At 43.0% G+C, this 23,437-nt stretch overlaps 1 protein-coding gene across 2 annotated transcripts in view; it reads left to right on the top strand.

The window, feature by feature from the left end:
* CDH4 (cadherin 4) overlaps positions 1 to 23,437 on the top strand; it is a 678,282-nt gene that overhangs the window by 503,482 nt on the left and 151,363 nt on the right. The window lies entirely within an intron of this gene.

A 23,437-nucleotide genomic window follows, 5' to 3' on the forward strand; every position in this document is an offset into this window, starting at 1 on the left:
TGGGAGCTAGAGGACCTGGGTTCTGATCCTGGCTCTGCCACTTGTCTGCTGTGAGACTTTGGGCAAATCAATTCACTTTTCTATGCCTCAGTTACCATATCTGCAAAATTGGGATTAAGATTGTGACCCCCATGTGAGACAGGGACTGTCCCCAACCTGATTATCTTGTATCTACACCAGTGCTTAACACACTGCCTGGCACATAGTAAGTGCTTAAAATAACATTTAAAAAAATGGTGGTAACATGACCACTGCCTTGTCCTCGCCTCTTCAGCAAAGTAAGTTTCAAGTTTATGGACAAAGATGATCAGATGAATGGCTGTCAACATCCACTCATCTGGGGTGTTTTGAATAACATCAGGTCTGACTGAGAGTCTCCCCTGTAGTTGTTAATTGTCTAGCTGAATGCCAACTAGTTTCCAAAATAGGGAAAGAAATATCTGTGCTCAAATGACCACATTGCACTGAAGATCAACTAGGGAAAGAAATTATTTAATTCTGGTCCGGTTCAGGGCACTTTGTGCGTCTGTGTACCTCAACAGCATCACAAATACCTACTCACCTGGATTTCAAATTAAGTTTTCAGTACTCATTTTTGCTTCTTAAATTTTGTTCCTGCACCAAGCACCCTGGGTAGAGTTTTTCCTTCCTCTTAATAGATTCTGAGTGTGTGTTATTAAAATAACAGCCCCCCTTTTATTAAAGCACTATATGAAGATGTTTATCAGCTCAGCATTAAATATAGAGAGACCACTGATGTAATGGATTTGTATATAAAGGGAGAGTCTCCATGCTCCACCTCTCCCCATCCTCGTTAAGTGCTGACTGACAAAATAAGCCCAGAAAACTTTCTGTGTGCTAATTGTTGAGTACCTTGGCTCCTAGCCTGTTTTCAGTCTTCATCACCTCAGTCTGAAGAGGTTCACACAAGGGATTTTAGTATTCCATGTACAGGAATATCATGTAGTGAGTTCAAAACCATGGATAGCTCAGAGGTTTTCAGAAAACCTTTTCTTATCCTATGAATGAGAGAGGCAAATATTCAGATAGCGTGAACTCGTGGCCAAGTCAAGCCTAGCACCTCCTGTGCGCTAGAAGCAGGAGAATTTGAACCACAGACTTCTGCAAAAGTCAATGCTTAGGCCACCTTGTCCCTCCCAAGCCCCACATGGATTCAGTGAGGGCTCGGATCCAAGACCACTTACAATAATAATAATAATTTTGGTATTTGTTAAGCACTTACTATGTGCAGAGCACTGTTCTAAGTGCTGGGGTAGATACAGGGTAATCAGGTTGTCCCACGTGAGGCTCACAGTTAATCCCCAATTTAGAGATGAAGTAACTGAGGGACAGAGAAGTTAAGTGACTTGCCCACAGTCACACAGCTGACAAGTGGAAGAGCCGGGATTCGAACCCATGACCTCTGACTCCCAAGCCCGGGCTCTTTCCACTGAGCCATGCTGCTTCTGAGCTGCAGGATCTGTACCCTTTAAATCGTTCAATCACCTTGCCCCCTCCTATTGCACCTTGCTACTCTCTGACTACATCCAGCCCACACACTTGGCTCCTCTAAAGCCAACCTACTCAATCTGAATTTCATCTACATAATGGCCAATTTCTTGCCCACATCCTGCCTCTGGCCTGGATTGCCCTCCCTTCTCATATTCAATGGACAATTACCTTCTCCCGCTTCGAGACCATATTGAAAGCACATCTCCTCTGAGAGGCCTTCCATGACTAAGCCCTCTTTTTCTGTTTTCCCACTCCATTCTGCATCACCCTGACTTCCTCCTTTATTCACCACCACCTCCCCCAAGACCCACATCACTTATATACATATCTTTAACTTATTTATATTAACGTCTGTCTCCCCCTCTCGCTATCCTAAGTTCATTGTGGGCACGGATTGTGTCTCATATAATGGTATGTTGTACCCTCCCAAGCATTAGTAAAGTATTCTGCACACAGTAAGTGCTCGGTAAATACTATTGATTGTGTGGGAATGTCAGGTGTGGGCCACTTGACTTCTTAGAAAGGAAGGAAGAGGTTTGGAGGCAAAATAAGCCCAGGGAGCTTAGGGATCTGTCAGAACCGGTGACATTGTGCCATGCCTTTTAGTGTAGCCAAGTGGAAGAGACATGAAATGGGCATCCAAGGACCAGGAGGCAGTCCCGGGATCAGCCCCAGGGGAGGCCACATACACGCTCTCAGCTTCAGTTTCCTAACTGTAGAAAAGGGGCCTGAAATGCCTCCTCCTCTTCTACCTTTTGGCGATGTTGTGAAAATAAATGAGAGCCAGGATTAACTCTCCCACTGATGGGAAGAAAGTGCAGGGCTGACTTTGGGAGGCGCATTGACTCTTTCAAGCCTACTATGGCCATCTGGCACTGGGGAAGCGAGAGATCTCTAGATGAAGTGAACAGGTCTCCCAAATGCCAGTTATTTGCTTCTTCCTACTGTCCTATATGCCCAGGTTGCTGTAGTTTAAACAGTTAACTAGGGAATCTAAGCTAGAAGCACCTCACTGTCAGTCTCCAGGGTGTGCCTTGCTTGCCCCTGGCAGCGCATGGGGCTATTAAGAGGCAGGGGCTGGGGCTTTACTGAGGGCTTTACTGAGGCTTTGTCCAGACTCACCTTTACATCCCCAGACAGAAGTATAATGTGAGTCTGGATAGCTTGAGTCCTCCTGGAGCAGCCCCGTCAGGGTTTGTGATTGGGTTTGGGAGACCGGAATAATAATAATAATAATGGTATTTGTTATATGTGGTATATGTGCCAGGCACGGTGCCATGCGCTGGAGTGGATGCAAGCAAATCAGGTTGGACACAGTCCCTGACCCACTTGGAGCTTACAATTTGAATCCCCATTTTACAGATGAAGTAACTGAAGCACAGAGAAGTGATGTGACTTGCCCACGGTCACACAGCAGACAAGTGACGAAGCCAGAATCAGAGCCCAGGGACTTCTGACTCCCAAGCTCATGCTTTATCCACTAGACCATGCTGCTTCTCCAAAATTCAGGGACATTCAGCCTGGGCTAGGGCCATAGCTGGTTTTCAATGGGTATTTGGGAGAGTAGGGGAAGAGGGAGAGGAAACCACCTCAGCCTCCCTGCCAGTATTCTTGTAAACAAGCAAACAAGCAAAAATGACCTGATTTGGGCCAGATCTCCCTGAGGGCACTGCGGGCTTGGGGAGACCCCTGAGGCTGCCCAGAATTACTGCCTTTTGAGGTTTTCTAGGTTGATCTGGAACTCATGGCCATGACCAAGCTGCCCCTTCCTCCTGGTGGGAGGCCTGTGTCCTAGGGATACAGTGGAGTACCCAGAACCCCGAAAGCATTCTGGGAGCTCTTAATTGACTCACACTGATTTACCCCTCAGCAAAGGTTACATTTCCATATGTCCACAAACAAATTAGGCTCAATTCTGGAAAGCTCAGTGAGTTCCTAAGCTAAGAAGGCCAACAAATTGATAGTAGTATTCATCTTGGCTTTGCCCAGATCCCTACAGTCAGTTCAGAAATGGTGGCAGGAAACATGTTTTGTACTCATTCATTCATTCACTCATTCAGTAGTATTTATTGAGCACTTACTATGTGCACAGCACTGTACTAAGTGCTTGGAATGAACAAGTCGGTAACAGAGACAGTCCCTGCCCTTTGACGGGCTTACAGTCTAATCGGGGGAGACAGGCAGACAAGAACAATGGCAATAAACAGAGTCAAGGGGAAGAACATCTCATAAAAACAATGGCAACTAAATAGAATCAGGGTGATGTACTTCTCATTAAACAAAATAAACAAAATAAATAGGGTGATAAAGATATATACAGTCGAGCGGATGAGTACAGTGTTGAGGGGGTAGGATGGGAGATGGGGAGGAGGAGAGGGAAAGCGGGGAGAAGAGGGTTTAGCTGCGGAGAGGTGAAGGGGGAGTAGAGGGAGCAGAGGGAATAAGGGGGGAGCTCAGTCTGGGAAGGCCTCTTGGAGGAGGTGAGTTTTAAGTAGGGATTTGAAGAGGGGAAGAGAATTAGTTTGGCGGAGGTGAGGAGGGAGGGCATTCCAGGACCGCGGGAGGACGTGGACCAGGGGTCGACGGCGGGATAGGCGAGACCAAGGGATGGTAAGGAGGTGGGCGGCAGAGGAGCGGAACATGCCGGGGGGAAGTAGAAAGAGAGAAGGGAGGAGAGGTAGGAAGGGGCAAGGGGATGGAGAGCCTTGAAGCCTAGAGTGAGGAGTTTTTGTTTGGACCGGAGGTTTATAGGCAACCATTGGAGGTGTTAAAGAAGGCGAGTGACATGCCCAGATCGCTTCTGCAGGAAGATGAGCCGGGCAGCGGAGTGAAGAATAGACTGGAGCGGGGCAAGAGAGGAGGAAGGGAGATCAGAGAGAAGGCTGACACAGTAGTCTAGCCGGGATATAACGAGCCTGTAGCAGTAAGGTAGCCATTTGGGTGGAGAGGAAAGGGCGGATCTTGGCGATATTATAAAGGTGAAACCGGCAGATCTTGGTAACGGATAAGATGTGTGGGGTGAACAAGAGATGAGTCAAAGTACTCTCCTAAGCACTTAGTACAGTGCTCTGAACATAGCATTCAGTAAATACCACTACTTGATTTGATTGGGCCTCTGGCTCTGTCTTGGTTCTAAACCAAGGATTAGGATTAGGATTGAAGGATTAGGTCTGTTTCTCTAACCACCTGATGTCACTGCAATTAAAGATACAAAACTGATGGAATATCAAGGATCCATTGACATAAACACCCCCTTGCAGATGTGGATTTGTATTTGTAAATATTGGCTGGAAATAATTAGTTCTGTGTGGCAAACCCAAATGAAAGGCTCAATATGGTGGGAATCCTTCTGGATCCTCTGACTTGTAAATGATTTTTCTTATTACAGCCCTTCCATCCAATTGGCCCCTCAATTCAATGTCAATGGTTTAACTGACATTTGGTTAATCTGGTGCATTTTAGTCCAAGATCATGATTTTGATGCCGTGACTAAGAAGTTACAGAACATGCAGAGGATAAGGAATTTATATCTGAATTTAGACAACACATAAACACTTTTCCATGATTGTTATTTGCAGTCTGTGCAATGTGATTTTGTTCACGTTGTTTCCAGAAAGCATGATGCTTGACTTCCATCTGACAGTGAATGTGAATCCTCCTTTTTCTTCATTGGAAAAATTTCCTAGAGGAAGTGGCTTCTTCTGAAGGAAAGGGTGGAGGAGATGGTGGAGACTGGACAAAGAAGTGCAAGTAAAAGAACTTTGAGCAGCCTAGCCTGAACCAAACACTATAGAGCTGAACAGAGTACTTTCCACTTGCATAGTTCAGATTAGAACTGCACCAGCCCTGTGATATAGGACTAATCCCTTCCCCTCCTCTTTGAACGTTAAGGCAGCTGATCTCCAGGCAGTGATTTTGTAAGTTCCCCAAGAAAGCCAGGATAGGAAAAAGAGGGTAACAGGGCTCGAGGATGGGCCTCGGAACCCAAAGAATCTAGCTGCTTTCTCCACAACGCAAGCAACTGCCTTCCTATAGGTGGGGGACCCTAGCTGAGGGCACCTGAAGCCCGGACTTTCCGCAGAGTTTGGAACATAAAATAAAAAAATTAATTGTAGTATTTAAGCGCTTCTATGTGCAAAGCACTGTTCTAAGCGCTGAGGGATACAAGGTGATCAGTTTGTCCCACGTGGGGCTCACAGTTTTAATCCCCATTTGACAGATGAGGTAGCTGAGGCACAGAGAAGTTAAGTGACTTGCCCAAGATCACACAGCTGACTAGTGGCGGAGCCGGGATTAGAACCCATGATCTCTGACTCCCAAGCCCTTGCTCTTTCCACTGAGCCACGCTGCTTCTCATGATATTGATGTTGCAGTGCAGAAAGGGTGGGAGATGTTCATATTCTCAGAAGTGCTCTCCTTGGAGTTATCACTGGAGAACTGCAGTTGCAAAGAATTCTGGAGAGAGAACCAGCATCCCACAAAACCATCTCTACCCTTAAAACCTGAGGTGGGAGTCAGGAAACGTGTCTGTGACTTTTCTGCTGAATGAAGCTGAAATCCAGACTTCCCTGTGCTCTGGTTGACATGACTGTACTTAGGACTTAATTTTCCTTAATGCTTACATTCCTGGGTCTGTCTTTATTTGCCCTGCTAGACTCCATGGAGACAGATAAGACGGGTGGAACTTCCATTTCTCTCCCCCACTTTGCCTCACACCTTCTTCCCAGTCCCTTGAGGCTGAGCCTTTTTGTTCCACTCTCACAAAAGCATTCTTTAAATAATATATACTTGCCTTTCGGTCCCCAGGTAGCATGTGGAAATGAACTGTGATGGAAGAGAGCTAGGTCACTCCTCATCTACAGTAATGGAGTTGAGTTGAGAGTTACTAGCTACTGTACAATAAGAAAAATTGGAGTGACTGTGGTCATCTAAATATGTTTGTTTGGTAGTGTTCATTTGTGCTTTTAGAGAAGACAAGTCAAACATAATAATTATAATGATAATAATTGGCGCATTTGTGAAGCATTTACTACACGCCAAGCAATATATTAAGCACCAGGGTAGATAAAAGATCAGGACAGACACAGTCTCTGTCCCATATGGGCTCACAGTCTAATTAGTACCTGTGCTTAGTAAACAAAGCAGCAGAACCCAGTTCCTCGTGTGGGCACTAGTATTTAATTCAACATTCCCAGGAAACCAATCATTTCCTCCTCAACAGGGCTGGAGTAACCTACTTTGGGCCTGTACCATGGCCTTTGAAATGGCCTGCCCTTTACACAGTGAGGGGGAGAAAGAATTGTGACCAGTTACATCCCCAGTGCCCCCTCCCCCCGCACCCTCACCCTTTCCCAGCATCAGTCCTTGCACAGTACAAGCCTTGAGCTTATTCAGTCTGAACCCCCTAGATTTTTCTGTTAGAATTCTCATTTCAGGCTCACCTGAGTCTATGCCTGCTCTGACATTAGTCTGCACTCTCTACCATTTTCCTTTGAGTGAAGACACAGGACTTTTGTAATTCAGTCCCCAAGCGTCCATCAAGGCAGCGCATCCCAAAATTGCAAGGAAGTCACTGCCACTGTCCAGAGCCCAAATGTGTCCATATTTGTGCCCAAAATGGTACTGATATGGATACAGCTGTGGTCCAGGTTTTGTCTCAGGTGGGTGCTGATAGCACCCGAAATCTCCCAGTTGCTGTCCAATGCTACCACATAAGCTGGTTTGTTTTTTTTAAAAAAAAAAACTTGCCCTACCTTTCCCCCACCCTCTCGCCTTCATTCCTCCCCCTTCTTTTTTTAAAAGCAGCTTTAAGCTGACTTTTACTCAAGCTTGAGTTCCCATCCCTCTTCTATGGACCTCCTGTCCCAACTTATGGTACAGAAAAATAAGAGTATCCTCGCTGAAGGCAGGGAATGTTTCTGTTTTACTGTTCACTCATTCAGTCATATTTAATAAGCTTTAACTGTGTGCAGAGCACTGTACACTTGGAAAGCGCTTGGAAAGTACAATTCAGCAAATGAGAGAGACAATGGGCTTACCCTCTAGAAGGGGGGAGACAGACATCAAAACAAATAAACAGGCATCAATAGCATCAATATAAACAAAATTATAAATATATACACATCAAAACAAGTAAACAGGCATCAGTAGCATCAACATAAACAGAATTATGGATATATACACATCAAAACAAGTAAACATGCATTAATATAAATAGAATTAGAGGTATGTACATATATACACAAGTGCTGTGGGGTGGGGAGGGTGGATACTGTAAAGGCCGCGAGTCAGGGCGATGGGGAGGGGGGAGTAAAGTGCTCTGCATAAGGTTAGTGCTCAATAAATGTGACTGGTTGACTGGCTGTGGATTCTCAGAACACAATACAAGCATGCACTTTTTAAAATAAGGTTTTAGGTATTTTCCCAGAAAAATGTACCCCACACATCCAATTCCAATGTAAGGCTCCTTTCTGGTTAAAGCTTCACAAGTACATAGGCACAGCCCATGTGTCTTCCCCAAGCTCCTCTTTCAGAGGTCTCTGTTTACTCCCTGCTTTCTATGTGGCAAAAGGCCTAAACATCCTAACTGAGCCTCTCTATAGCTCATTTCCCAGCCCTGGCTGATGCTTAATATTGGAATCAGATCTCATGATATCACCAGGGAGGGGAAGTGGTCTCTCTCTTTTTCTGCATGCACCTTTAGAAAAAGACAGAGGAATGAACCCTAAAAAATTGCCAGTTGTTTTTCTTTGGCGGTTCTATAACATTAACATATCTTTACTGTGGTACAACAGAAAACCTTGCTAGCTTGCTATTTCTCACTCAATCAATGGTATTTACTGAGCACTTACTGTGTGTGAAGCACTGTACTTAACGCTTGGGAGAGTACAGTGCAACAGAGTCCCTGCCTCCAAGAAGCTTACATTCTAGAGAGGGAGAGAGTAAAATAAATTACAGCTGGGGAAGCAGCAGAGAATAAGCACATGTATATAAGGGCTATGGGGCTGGGGTGATTATCAAAGTGCTTACGGGATACAGACCCAAGAGCACAGGCAACAGAGAGGAGGATAAAGAGTGGAGAAATGAAGTCATTAGTACAAGACATAAATAGTGCTTAAGGCATACAGACCCAAGAGCATTGGCGACAGAGAGGAGGAGAGTGGGGAAATGAAGTCATTAGTACAAGACGTAAATACTACAGAAGACATTTAAGTGCAGATGAATCTTTAAGTAGCTTTGACCTATCCCTCTCCAACACCAAATGCTGGAAGCCCAATCCCTAGAAGTATCACCCAAAGTCCTGCCTAGTAGACTGTTTTTAGGGAGATGGCCTGACCATGTTAATCATGAAACAGTTATTGAAATCCCCTTATATATATGGCACTGAACTAGGTGCAATGGGAGTCACAGATGGTGGAAAGGTCATAGGGCCTGCTCTCATGACATCTTATGCAATACTAATGAAAACAACACTCAGGTTTATGTGTGTATATATATAGTCCCCCTCTAGACTGTAAGCTCCTTGTGGGCAGGGAACATGTCTACCAGCTCTGCTACATTGTGTCTGTTGTTATACTGTACTCTCCCAAGTGGTTAGCACAGCGCTTTGCACACAGTCGGTGTTCAATAAATATGAATGAATATTCTCCCAAGCACTTAGTATAGTGGTCTGCACAAGATAAGCCCTCACTAAATACAGTTGTACAATTATGAGATTGATATATAGTCTAGATTGTAATTTCCTTGTGGTCAAGGACTGTCTCCTAATTTTGCTCTCTCAAGTACTTAGTAATAATGATCATTATATTATTAATAGTAATAATGAAGAATGGTATTTAAGTGCTTACTATATGCCCAGTGCTGGCTCAGATGGTCTCTGCTCCATATGGGTCGATTCGACAGTCCATGCCCAACATGGAGCCCTCAGTGTAGTCTCATTTTAACAGATGAGGAAACTGAGGCTCAGAGAAGTTAAGCAACTTGTCCAAGTTCACACAGCAGGAAAATGATGGTGCATTTTGAACTCAGGACTCATAATTTCCAGACCTGGATAGTACTTCGCACAGAATAGGCCCTTAATAAACACAATTAACATATGTATATACATGTACACAAACACACTCAAATGCAGACAAAGCGGGGGAAGGGAGGAACTGGACCTGGCAGGCCAGAAATAATATCCCAAATCGGTTTAGATTTGTATGAGTACTTCATCTGGAGAGCATTTTAATTTCTGTTCATTGGCTTATAATTTTGTTGCAACCAGCTTTTCACTTGGCTGTATATAATTGTGTCTCACAGCTTTAAGTACAAGCAATCTGCTTACCTAAACTCTTCTCTTCCATCTAAACTTGTCATTTCAATAACAGTGCAGGAACAGACTGCTGTTGGGAAATTAAAGTATCAATTAATGTGTTAAATTATAGTGCAAGAAAGAAGTCAGAACTTGAGAGGCTCACAAGAGAACTGTTGGGTGAGGGTTGGCCAGAGACCAGGCTGTTACTTAACAGATTTTCTAACCTTGAGGATTTTCATTTGTTGTCTGAACTGATCTGCAAATTGGACACCAAATAACTGCCAACCCAGCTGCAGCTGTGATCGGATCAGAGGCCTTTTCCTTGAACTGTTGGTTCATCCCAAGTAGAAGTGGTCTGGAGCTGCTCTCTTCCTGAGGTTTACCCTTCCAGTCACTGGCCACTGGCCCCGGTGAACACTGTTTAGCTTAAACTTTGTGGTCCTAACCTTAAAAAATGGGATGAGGAAACAAAGAAACCTGGGCTACGCTTCTTATGGCATGTTCTGTGCCTGGGCTAGAGGAAAAAGATAATTCATATAACCACACTCCATTTCTCAATTATCAAGAAAGGAGGGGATCTTTTAGAGCAAATGTTTCACAAAGGAGAAAAACAAGGAGGAGAAAACAGCACCAACCATTGCAAGTATTAAGCATAGAACACAAAAGACAGCTTTTTGGTGTGCACAGTTGGTGGTCAGGACCGCGGTTACCGCTTTTGCCTTTTCTGCCAAACGTGAACACGTAGATGAACTTCACTGTGGTTTCAAAATTGATATGCAATTTGTACGCATATACATCTATATCTAAATATATAAAATATATTTTCTAATTTTAAAATGAGCCTACAAGTGTTGGTTTTGAAAGCTCTTCCTTAATCTTAAGTGTAGTCTATCCTTGGTAAAAAACAGAATTTATTGGAAAATTTCCTTCTTTAGAAATTAAGTTGTACTTAATAATTCAAAAAATCTTTTGGCCATGTCTGGATTGGGAGAAGGAATGGGGAACACCTTGTGGCAGGCTGGAAATAATTTATCAGGATCATTTTTTATTTTCATAATTGTTTATATGTATATATGCCTTTCCGGAACATATCTACCAATTCTAGTGTATTGTAGTCTCCCAAGGGCTTAGTACAGTGATCTGCACCCCATAAGAACTCAACAGGTACCACTGGTAAATTGAAAGGCATACAAAGAAGAAACTGCAGATGGCTGTCTGTGAATAGGGCAGGTTTGGCTGAAAAGTCATATATGAGCTATGGGTCGCTAGTTGTTGAACTAGCTACCTCTGTTGATCCCTGGGTTCTCCTCCAAAGCATCATGTTAACCTGATTCTAAATCAGCCAGGATCAATTAATCAGTAGTATTTATTGCACTCCTACTGTGTGCAGAGCACTGTTCTAAGTCCTTGGGAGATTACAATATAGTTGGCAGATAAGATGCCTGCCCTCAAGTATTTTTTAATCTAGCAGGGGAGACAGATAATAATAATGTTGGTATTTGTTAAGTGCTTACTATGTGCAGAGCACTGTTCTAAGCGCTGGGGTAGATAGAGGGTAATCAGGTTGTCCCACATGAGGCTCACAGTTAATCCCCATTTTACAGATGAGGTAACTGAGGCACCGAGAAGTTAAGTGACTTGCCCACAGTCACACAGCTGACAAGTGGCAGAGTCAGGATTCAAACCCATGACCTCTGACTCCAAAGCCCGGGCTCTTTCCACAGAGCCACGCTGCTTCGAATTAAATGAGTATAAAGGTATGTGTTAATGTGCATTGGAAGATTATAAGTATTTCAAGTGTTTGGTGAGAAGTGTTGAAGTGGCGACTGTAGAGACATAAAGTGGGGAGTTTAGAAATTAATTGGAGAAGGCCTCTTTGAAGAGAGGGGGTTTCAGAAGGGCTTTGAAGATGGACAGAGCAGTGGTCTGTCACATGAGAAGTGTATGTATGTGTGAGGTGAAAGGGGAGAGATGTGGAACAATCCCTCTCCAGCTCAACCACATGCCAAGAAGCTAGATGTTATCTAATGGTGCAAAAGCAGATGCTACCCTCCATCCATCACCCCAGACACAAGTCTGTCTTCCCCAGAGTTCCCCCGCCCCCGGTTCATTAGGAACTTGGGGCACACCACATAACGCATTGATATGTATTTCTAGTATAAAACAGATACGGGGATAGAAAGAATCTAAGAGGGAGAGCTGCTCAGATTTTTTTTTTAAGCCTGAGCTAATGAAACACACACAAAAAATTCAAAGATACAGTTGTATGAATAAATTTCAAATCAGTGATGTTAAACTAGCTCTGAAATTTACTAGAAGGCAGCATCGCATTACTAATGAATTCAACAGAGCAGCAGATTGGAGCAGTAGCTTACTGCAGTCAAGATTGTCTTTGAGAAATTTAAGGGAAAGAGGCTGAGTGGGGAATTCAGTTGAAGGAGAAGAAAGAGGAGGTGAAGTTAAGGTGAAATGTCTTGAGAAATCATGAAAAGAAAAGAATCAATGAACTCACAGCAGACTTAGAAAGTGGCTACCCTTACTGCCATCATGGACTAATGGAAAGGCACAGACCAGCAGTCAGAGGACATTGGTTCTTATCCCAGTTGTGCCACTTACCTGCTATCGGACCTTGGACAAGTCACTAAACTCTTCTATGCCTCAGTTTCCTCATCTGTATAATAGGTGTTACCTCCTACTCCTTCCTACTAAGAGTGTGAGCCCATCTGAGACATGGACTATGTCCAAACTGATTATCTTGGGTTTAGTAGAGAGCTTGCACATAGTGCTTAATAAATACTCTATCATTATTACTGTCATCATTTCTCATTCTTTTTATTCTTATTATGAACATCATAACCACTGCTCCTAATCTCCCAGCAGCCCCAGTGCTTCCTCTTTTGCCCCAGTCTCCAGTGGGAGTACAGAGAGAGTTTGGTTCAGGCTCTTGTGAAATGCAGTCTCTGAACAGTATCAGCAGTAAGAGAGGGCAGTGATGTTATGGGGTGGAGGTAGGCCGACAGAATTTTCCACCCATGGGCCTCACGTCTATTCACTTGTGACTGATTAGGCAAGAAAAAAGAAATTATTGTAGAGGTGATGACTCCTGGAAGGTGGGATACATAGTTCATCTCAGAATGGGAATGTGGAAGGACTAACCGGCAGAGTAGTGAATGGATAGTTGTCACCTCAAAACAGAACCTTTAGGAAAACAAACCCCAGGAAGAAAATGGGAAAGAGAAATGAGTGGAAGAAGGTTAGAGCCTGTGGCATCTGCCCTTAGGTCTAGTCATTAACTGGCATTGGGTGGAAAGAGACAGGAAGCCTGAAATGATCATTTTATAGACACAAAGAGAACGAGACAGATATAGTACCCAGCATAAGCACACAGTAACCTGATGAGGAAGAGGAAGGCTTTTCTATTCTTCAAAAAATGTAGATTTAGGTTGGCTGTGTGAAGAATACTGTCAGTGAAATGATCCACTGTCCCCAGAGAAAGCATATACAGGCATGATTAGGTTGAAAACTAAATTCTGTGTTTTGCCATTATCTCAGTTGAATCTATCATTAGGGTGAGGAATAGCACCATGGAGTTTTCTGCTCATTTGAGAGAAACTATGTTTTTGGTTTTACTCTGGCGAAGCTATTGATTCTCCGCCGCCCCCTCCCCTCCTCCCGAAACCCCTTTCAGTGTTATTCATCATTGTATCTTTGTGAAAGGATTTAAAAGCCATATTTAATGCTGGGAATAGACTGCAGTTACATCATAAGACCCCTTGTTTATGATCAGTGATGTCTGGGAGGCCGGTCCAGAATCTGAATTGAAATACATTGTTATTTCAGGTCAGGAGAGTGAGGCAACAGGGAAAACATGCAGCTTATTATGAAAGTAAAGGTCACACTAAAACAAATTATATCCCAAGGGATTGGAAGTTTTTCCTTGGTGGAGTTACCATAGGGTTGGTTTTTTATTGTGACTTTTTCATGCCCTCTTGCTGCAGAAAGCAGTGATTTCAACAAGGATGATGCTAACTTGAAATCCCTCTTAGAGAACCACAGAATTCTGACTCGCCTCTGTGCCACTCCCTTAAAATAAACATCAAACTCCCCAAACTGGAACATTTGGGGATAAGTGGGAAAGGCGAATGTTGCAACAGGCAAATGGCACTGAAATCTGGGGGTCTGGGAAACCATTTCACCTCTTAAGATTTGGCTGGGTGGAGGCTTGATGTAAAGGTGTTGTTCTAAATATGATTTTGAAACGGATCGGTTATATTATGGAAAAGAACGAGACATACATAAAAATAAGTGTCGTAGGCAGGGGTCTTCCAGTAACTGGACTCAATCCCAGTGGTGTCCAATTTGGGCTAAAGTAAGGAGTGACGATATGTCTGACATGCAGCATCCACAGCATACCAGTGACACGCGACAGTAGGAGCAGGTTTGTGCTTTACCGAGACTGAACCCAAGTTAAGTTTTCAAAAGTATCTCAATTTTCATTTTCCAACAGCTGCCATCCAGCTGAGAAGCAGCATGCCCTAGTGGGCAGGCCAGGGATTTAGGGGACCTCCACCACTTGCCAGCTGGGTGACTTTGGGCAAGTCACTGAACTTTTTGGTGTCTCCTGAGGTTAGGAAAAAACCTATCTGAGAAGAACCCTGTGCATACAAAATTAATAATGTAGAATTTGAGACCAGAAATTCCCAACTCCTGGTTGACAATCCCAGAAATGAGATGTATAGCTGCTGACAAAGCAGACAGTGAATGCCCTGTTTGAAGACAGCAAAAGCAGATATTTGAAACCCACCGATTAGATTCTTCTAGTTTTTTCCCTTGTCTCAAGAAAGTGCTCCTTGGATATCTCTACTCCACATTCTCTGGTTGCTCATTTTCCTCCTTTCTCTTCATTGCATTTTATTTGGGCCTTATCCTCCTACCATTTGCCTTATCCGGTATGTTTTACCTTCTCCCTTATTAGTTATTCTCCTTTATTAGTCTGGCCGTCCCTTGGGTCCACCCCTGCCCCTCACCTCCAGCCCCTCCCATCCCCCGCCCCCCAAACCACCACCTTGGTTTGGGGTCTTTTTTTGCTTCCTCTTTTCTGCTTCTTCATTTTCTTCCCTCCTTTTTTCTCTCTCTCCTCCTTCTCTCCTTCTGTTCTCTTGTTTATTCCCTTTCCTATGCTGTTTTTTCCCCTTATTTTCTCTCAGTAAATTGGCTGAGTTCCATACAGTGAATCAAGCATGTCTGGAGGGACCGGGAAAGAAATAGCAGGAAAAGAAGAGAGGCAGAGAGAGTCTGACAGAAGAGAGCAGAGCAAAACAAAGAAAGAAATAGAGAATCATAAACAAGAAAGAGGGGCCAGGGAAGAGACACCAAGAGAGACCGGAGATGCTTTCTCTCTGCTCCTTACCTCCCCCTCTCTCCTTTGTACCTCTCATATCACTCTCTTACTCTGCCTTCCCCTTAATAATTCTGTTATTGTCCAGCACTAACTGTGTGGTAAGCAGTGGGGTAAAACACAGTCCTTGTCCCACAAGGGGCTCCCAGGCTAAGATGGAAGTACTTAATCCCCATTTTACAGATGAAGGAATTGAGGCAAAGAGAAGTTCATTCCTTCATTCATTCGATCATATTACTTAGAGCTTACTATGTGCACTGCACTGTATTAAATGCTTGAGAGAGTAAATACAACCATAAACAGACACATTCCCTGCTTGCAAAGAGCTTACAGTCTGGGGCGGGGGAGAGAACAGACATTAATATAAACAAAAAAATTACAAATATGTAAATAAGTGCTGTGGTGTTGGAAGGGGGGATGAACAAAGGGAGCAAGTCAGGGTGATGCAGAAGGGAACTGGGGAAGAGGAAAAGGGGGGCCTATGGAAGGTCTCTTGGAGAAGATGTGCCCTCAATAAGCCTTTGAAATAGGGGAGAGTAATTGTCCATTGGACTTGAGGAGAGCAGGTGTACAGGCCAGAGGCATGATGTAGGCAAGTGGTCAGTGGCAAGATAGATGAGATGGAGGCACAGTGAGAAGGTTGGCATTAGAGGAACAAAATGTGTTCCTGACCTATGTTGAGGGTGGGTGAGGTGGATCAGTCAATCATCCCATTAATGGCATTTATTGAGCACCTACTGTGTGCAGAGCACTGGAATAAGCACTTGGGAGACTACAACAGAGTTGATAGACACGATCCCCATTCAGTCATAAATATGGTCATATCATGAGGTACCTATAACAGAGAGGAATGATGCTCTTCCCTTGAAATAGCTGAGTGAGAACTGCTATTTTCCCCTCAGTGCTATAAGCTGTTGAATAAACAGTACATTATCACGCCATCCCTAAAGGCTGCTTGGAGAATCAGAAGTTTTCATTTGCTGTTTCATAACTGACTGATTTCTCTCAAGATACCTACAATCATTTGAAGGGTTCCATCTTTTCTGGACCATATTTCCTGCAGTATTTTCAAGCTTAGATTTTCTCCTAATCTAATAGGGAATTCAGTGCATCTCAGATCACTATTCTCCAGCCATTCAGCTTTTGAGTGTGCCTACTGAAATGAAATGTATTTAAAAATCAACATTATGCTGCCAGAGACTCCGTATTAGAAATCTAATTTTTCGTTGCCATTGAAAAAGATAGTGAAATTCTAACTGATCATTTACATGAATCACTTTTAACACATTGCAAAGTTTAATTTAAAAACCCTTTGCTAAGGCTCTAAACGAGCAGTAAGCTTTAGTTCTATTAAAATATTTCCATAAAATTAATGAACCAAGCTTGAGGGAGGGGGTGTGCCTGTCTATATTCAGAAAAGCTTAAATTGACTCTAAAGCGTACTAATTTAAAGGATTTGAGGATGTTTGCATTTCTTGCATTTTACGGAACACTTTTGGTGCATGATGAAATTCAGCCTTCAATCATTTTCAATTAGGTTCTTTTAATGAGCAGGAAACCCAAGTATAAAATATAAAAAGGCACGTTGCATAACTGATGCATTATAATTCATAATTAGTGTGAGTTTTGTATGGTATGAAATTAAGTAAGAAGTATTTCTGCCATTTAGCTGTGTGACTGTGGACAAGTCACTTAACTTCTCTGTGCCTCAGTTACTTCATCTGTAAAATGGGGATTAACTGTGAGCCTGATTACCCTGTATCTACCCCAGCGCTTAGAACAGTGCTCTGCACATAGTAAGCGCTTAACAAATACCAACATTATTATTATTATCTCAAAGTTAGATCAGTGGTAATGAGAAAGGGTTAATAGTTTCTTACAGAATTTGACCAATTGCACATATTGCAAAAATGATTTTTAAAAAAGCACCAAAGTTTTTGGGGGGTTCTTTTGGCTTTACAAATATAATCTAATTTTCTCAGATAATTCATTAATTGTCTAACTGTAGGTAGGCATGTCATTGTGAAAGAGAAAAGTGAGTACTACTACATGGTCATCTTTCAAGGTCAATGCCATCACAGTCCTCCCCCAGTCTTTCTCCTGAAACTTTCAGGACTTTTGAAGCTTGTCACACTGACCTATGGACAACTCTCTACAGACATGAGTGTCCTGCTTTATTTTTGAATTGCCCTCCATCAAGAGCTAGAAAAGTTTCTAAGCAACAATGGGGGAGAAATCATTATTTCACTAATATTAACAGAAAGAACATAACAACATGTGAGGTTTTTGAGTTCTGAGTTTTGAGTTTGAGAAAATTGCACTTTCCAAGTGCTTAGTACAGTTCATTCATTCAATAGTACTTATTGAGCGTTTACTATGTGCAGAGCACTGTACTAAGCGCTTGGAATGAACTAGTCGGCAAGAGATAGAGACAATCCCTGCCCTTTGACGGGCTTACAGTCTAATCGGGGGAGACAGGCAGACAAGAACAATGGCAATAAATAGAGTCAAGGGGAAGAACAGCTCATAAAAACAATGGCAAATAAATAGAATCAGGGTGATGTACATCTCATTAAACAAAATTAAATAGGATGATGAAGATATATACAGTTGAGCGAACGAGTACAGTGCTGAGGGGGTGGAAGGGGAGAGAGGGAGGGGGAGAGGGAAAGGGGGGAGAAGAGGGTTTAGCTGCGGAGAGGTGAAGAGGGGGGTAGAGGGAGCAGAGGGAAAAGGGGGGGAGCTCAGTCTGGGAAGGCCTCTTGGAGGAGGTGAGCTTTAAGTAGGGATTTGAAGAGGGGAAGAGAATTAGATTGATGGAAGTGAGGAGGGAGGGCATTCCAGGACCGTGGGAGGATGTGGCCCAGGGGTCGACGGCGGAATAGGCGAGACCGAGGGACGGTGAGGAGGTGGGCAGCAGAGAAGCGGAGCATGCGGGGTGGGCAGTAGAAAGAAAGAAGGGAGGAGAGGTAGGAAGGGGCAAGGGGATGGAGAGCCTTGAAGCCTAGAGTGAGGAGTTTTTGTTTGGAGCAGAAGTTGATAGGCAACCACTGGAGGTGTTTAAGAAGGGGAGTGACATGCCCAGATCGTTTCTGCAGGAAGATAAGCCAGGCAGCGGAGTGAAAAATAGACTGGAGCGGGGCGAGAGAGGAGGAAGGGAGATCAGAGAGAAGGCTGACACAGTAGTCTAGCCGGGATATAATGAGAGCCTGTAGCAGTAAGGTAGCCGTTTGGGTGGAGAGGAAAGGGCGGATCTTGGCAATATTGTAAAGGTGAGACCGGCAGGTCTTGATAACAGATCGGATGTGTGGGGTGAACGAGAGAGACGAGTCAAAGATGACACCGAGGTTGCGGGCCTGAGAAAAGGATGGTCGTACCATCCACGGTGATAGGGAAGTCTGGGAGAGGACCGGGCTTGGGAGGGAAGATGAGGAGCTCAGTCTTGCTCCTGTTGAGTTTTAGGTGGCGGGCAGACATCCAGGTGGAGACGTCCTGGAGGCAGGAGGAGATGCAAGCCTGAAGGGAGGGGGAGAGGACGGGGCAGAGATGTAGATCTGCATGTCATCTGCGTAGAGATGGTAGTCAAAGCCGTGAGAGCGAATGAGTTCACCAAGGGAGTGAGTGTAAATGGAGAACAGAAGAGGGCCAAGAACTGACCCCTAAAAGAACTCCGACAGTTAAAGGATGGGAGGGGGAGGAGGCGCCTGCGAGGGAGACCGAGAATGACCGGCCAGAGAGATAAGAGGAGAACCAGGAGAGGACGGAGTCCGCGAAGCCAAGGTGAGATAAGGTGTGGAGGAGGAGGGGGATGGTCGACTGTCAAAGGCAGCTGAGAGGTCAAGGAGGATTAGAATGGAGTAGGAGCCATTGGATTTGGCAAGAAGGGGGTCATGGGTGACCTTAGAGAGAGCAGTCTCGGTATAGTGGAGGGGACGGAAACCATTAAGTGCTCAATAAATATGATTGAATGAATGAATGCTGTTGCATCCTTGATCACATTTCTCTCCTATATCCCTAACTTTTCCCCTAAAAAAGCTTTGAGATGTCTTTAGGAAGATGCTCATATCTTAATCCTCCTGGAAATTTCCTTGAGCCACCTAAAAATATAATCAATCCAATAAAAATGTTGAGCCTGTCCCTTTGGGAAAACTATCAATCCCAGTATCCTCAAGAATGAAACCTTTAACAATTTTTTGGTACATTAAGAATTAAAACTGGATTTTGCAAGTGCAGAAACTGGTTTCTTATTGGCAGCTCCCTAAAAGCCTCTCAGCAGCTGAGCCCATTTTTCTATACCCCTTGTGGAATATGGAGGTAATCAGTATTGCTCAGGGATCACCTATTAAATGTTGTGTGAATGATGTGGTTGAAATCTTCAGGGAAGATCTTTGGGTAATCAAATAGGGTAAGCCTTACAGTCCTCTATTTTCCCATGCCTTCTGAATTAAACAAGTATCGCCTCTTTTGAGGAAGTTCTTCCGGAATTTGGTATTTCTTCAAGTGCTTCTCTAGAGATGGAAGTCTTGTTTCACAGATTAAATCCCTGTGTAGGCACAATCACTGGGCATCATACATTATTTTAATGTACACATTGCTTTAAACTAACCTTTTACCATCTGTTATGTCCTTTAATAACAAATGCAAAAGAGCATAATTCTCCAATGCATCATAAAAAGTAAGATAAGTGATTGAAATGCATGTGGGTGTTCTTTATTCATAGCTTTATCATATGCTTGTGTTATGTTTTTCTCATTTTCCAGACACAAATCAAGGGGGAAACTGCTCTCCCCTGATCTTCTGAATTCTCTCCCAAAGCCTTTCTTTTTAATATGGTAAACTTATGGGAGGAAATCACAGCATTTTTAGCAACTGAGCAAAGTTGGCTGCATTTGTAAACCACACATAGCAATCTCCTGATGCCCTCAGTGTTTCAGGAAGATTTTCTGAAAGGGACCCTGAGAATTAGGTAAATTAAACCCTGTGGTCAAACTGTAACGAGATTACTTTGCAAAAAAGATTCTTGTAAGAAATGTGTTTTTTCAACAGCATCAAAATCAAATTTTCTTCTAAAAAATGAACATTCTGGCAATGGGACTATGGTGATGAAACTTGCGGGGTATCACTGCCATCCATCACTAGGACTATCTGTGACATAAACTACTTATCTTTGTGCCGTCTATCTAGGAAGGTGTGCCTTTTGCAGCATTTTTCCTTCTTATCTAAAAATAAAAACAAACCATATAGGGCTGTTCTGGTCCCTATAAAACCACTGGTGTGTGGTAATGACGCACAGTAAGCGGAAAGCAGGCATCAAATTTGCCCCATTTATCACACTATCTCCTTTTTCCCCTCAACAGAGTGTGATTCCTTAATCCATTTTCTTAGCATTGTAGAACGGCTCAGACATAACTTGTAGATTTTTCGTTTCTTTTTGGGACATGCAAGAATTTGCCCACATAACTCCACTAACACTATTGAAAGATATACCCTGGAATCTTTGTGCAGAGAAAAAACTAAGCACGTATTTAAGAGCTTGACTTAAATGGGCTCTCAAAGTCTATGCTTCAGCTATGTTTCCTAAAAGGAAAATATTACAGTTTAAGCATTTATTTCAGTATGTTACATGAGTGTTAGTCATCTAGCTAGGTCTGCCATTTCATCCTGAATACTGATGGGGTCAACAGTCTTTCTTGAACGAAAGCCTTACTCCATTAACTTGGGCAAGAGAGGCTCAATTCCAGTACTCATCATGAAAACTAGAATTATTAGCACAGTAACTATTCTTGAAGGTAGAAATTGGCAAGATACTGAGAAATCAAAAATGGCAAAACATCTGAACATTCTATGAGGTTGGCCTTTGATTAAGCCAAATACTCTTTACATTAACTGCCTTCCAGGTTTTACAGTCACAGTTAAGATGTGTGTATGGCATAGATCATTGGTGATTGTTGGTGAAATGGCTACCATGCTAAACTGCTGCTGATCCACGTCTACTGCTTGACCTAACAGCTAACACTCTGTCCTATAACTCTGCTCTTTTCCGCTAATTCATTCATTCATTCATTCAATTGTATTTATTCATTCAATCGTATTTATTGAGCGCTCACTGTGTGCAGAGCACTGTACTTGGAAAGTACAATTCAGCAACTAATAGAGACAATACCTACCCAACAACAGGCTCACGGTCTAGAAGGGGGGAGACAGACATCACAACAAGTAAACAGGTATCAATAGCATCAATATAAATAAATAGAATTATAGATATATACATATCAATAATAAAATAAATATACACACACACACAGAAATGCAGTGGGGTGGAGGAGGAGGGTAGAGCAGAGGGAGTCGGGGCTACGGGGAGTGGAGGAAGAAAGAGGAAAAGGGGGGCTTAATTTGGGAAGGGGGACTCATCAAAGGCCTAAGTGCATTTGCAAACTATAAATACTAAAGAGCTGCCCTTAAAGTAGAAGATGATGCCACTTCATGGGTTAATGGGAGTTGCAACAGACATGTGGAAAAATGGAAATCTTACAGCTGAGGAAATATTTTTACATGTGGGATATGAGGGGAAAAGAAAGTAGAAATTGCTTCAATCAGATCTCTTAAGAAATACATGTGCAAGTGCAGTATCAAATGCCCAGAGGAACCACCACTGGATGGTTCCGTTTTTATGGTTTGTTTTTAAAGGTATTTGTTATTTGTTATGGTTGTTTTGAGGTGTTCCAAATTCCTCCCATTAGACTGCATTTGAGAATTGGTCATTGTTGAGGTTAATGTGGAAGATTCAAGATACTCAAACCAGTTGGAAAAATGGCCAGTAATAAACAAGATAGAGGTAGCTAGAGTTAAGTGCTCCTTAATGAGTTAGAAAAAACCCAGACCAGAAATACCAAGGGGTATGTCTGGCATTGTTCAGAATGACAGAGAAGGATCTGGGGGCTCTCCTGAGCAATAGGTAAATCTCAATTAGCAAGGCAAAGAATAACGTATTTTCAGGGCGTACTAATGGTAAAGCAAGCTTCTTGCATTAGTGAAGTCTAGTTCATTTGGGAGTGCACTTATGTATTTTATTCCTGTCATTAGCACTCAGTGTACATGTGCATATTTTTATTTGAATATTCAATTATTTATCTAGCTATTTCATTCCAATATATTTGTATGACTTCCTTTTTCATTCTTGTTTCCTCCTCCCTCTAATTGCCTCTTCCACTAGATTGTTAGCTCCTTGAAGGTGGGGAGTGTTTCTTTTATTATTTGTTGCACTCTCCTAAGCAGTTAGTATAATAATAATAATAGTGATATTTTTAAACATTTACTCTGTACCAAGCACTGTACTAAGCACTAAGGTAGATATAAGATAATCAGGTTAGACACAGTCCCTATACCACATGGGGCTTCCAGTCCAAGTGGGAGGGAGAACAGATACTTAACTCGCATTTTACAGTTGAGGAAGTACACAGAAAAGTAGGCAAATGACAGAGCCAGGATTAGAACCCAGGTCCTCTGATTCCCAAGCCCATGCTTTTTCCAGCGAACATGGTGCTCAATAAATACTATTGGTTGATTATAAGGGCTGTGGAAAGATTGGCGATTGGACATCCTGGAGATGTCCAGGTAGATAATAAAATATCAAGACTCATCAGGGTAAGGAATTGGGATTGTTTTCCTTAGAGAAGGTATAGCTGAAGAGTAATTTATCGATAGTTTGCATGAGGCACTGAACTACTCCACTGGACATTCAAGCAAGCACCTAGCAGCCTCAGACCATTACTCATTTTTGGGGTCCAGTAACTGAGATAGGTGATGGACTTCAAGTCATGCAATGGCTATATGTCACTGTCTCCCCTGTAACAAGAACAGGAAGATATTAGTTGTAGAACAGCAGGATATCAAAAAAAAAACTAGACAAAAATTAAATAAAATTACAAGCAGAAATGGGAGAACACAAGGAAGGAGGATAAAGACAAGAGGTAGCAGAAGCACAAGAAATGAGGAAGAAAAAGAAAAATTTGGGGGACTATGTGGAACACACTTAGACATTTAGTGCTGGCCTGCTGTGTGCCTGCTGTGTGACAGCATAAGATCATCTTCTCAATTTCAAAAGGTGCAAGAGACAAATGTAGTGGTGGTGATCGGTGAGTGTGAGCTCACGAGATCGATTATTTCATCAATGACCAGTCTATCAATAGTTTCTCCTCTGCAGCTCTGGAGTCTGTGGAAGGTTGGTCTGA

The sequence above is a fragment of the Ornithorhynchus anatinus genome, chromosome 8 (assembly GCF_004115215.2).
Source record: "Ornithorhynchus anatinus isolate Pmale09 chromosome 8, mOrnAna1.pri.v4, whole genome shotgun sequence".
Classification (NCBI taxonomy): Eukaryota; Metazoa; Chordata; class Mammalia; order Monotremata; family Ornithorhynchidae; genus Ornithorhynchus; species Ornithorhynchus anatinus.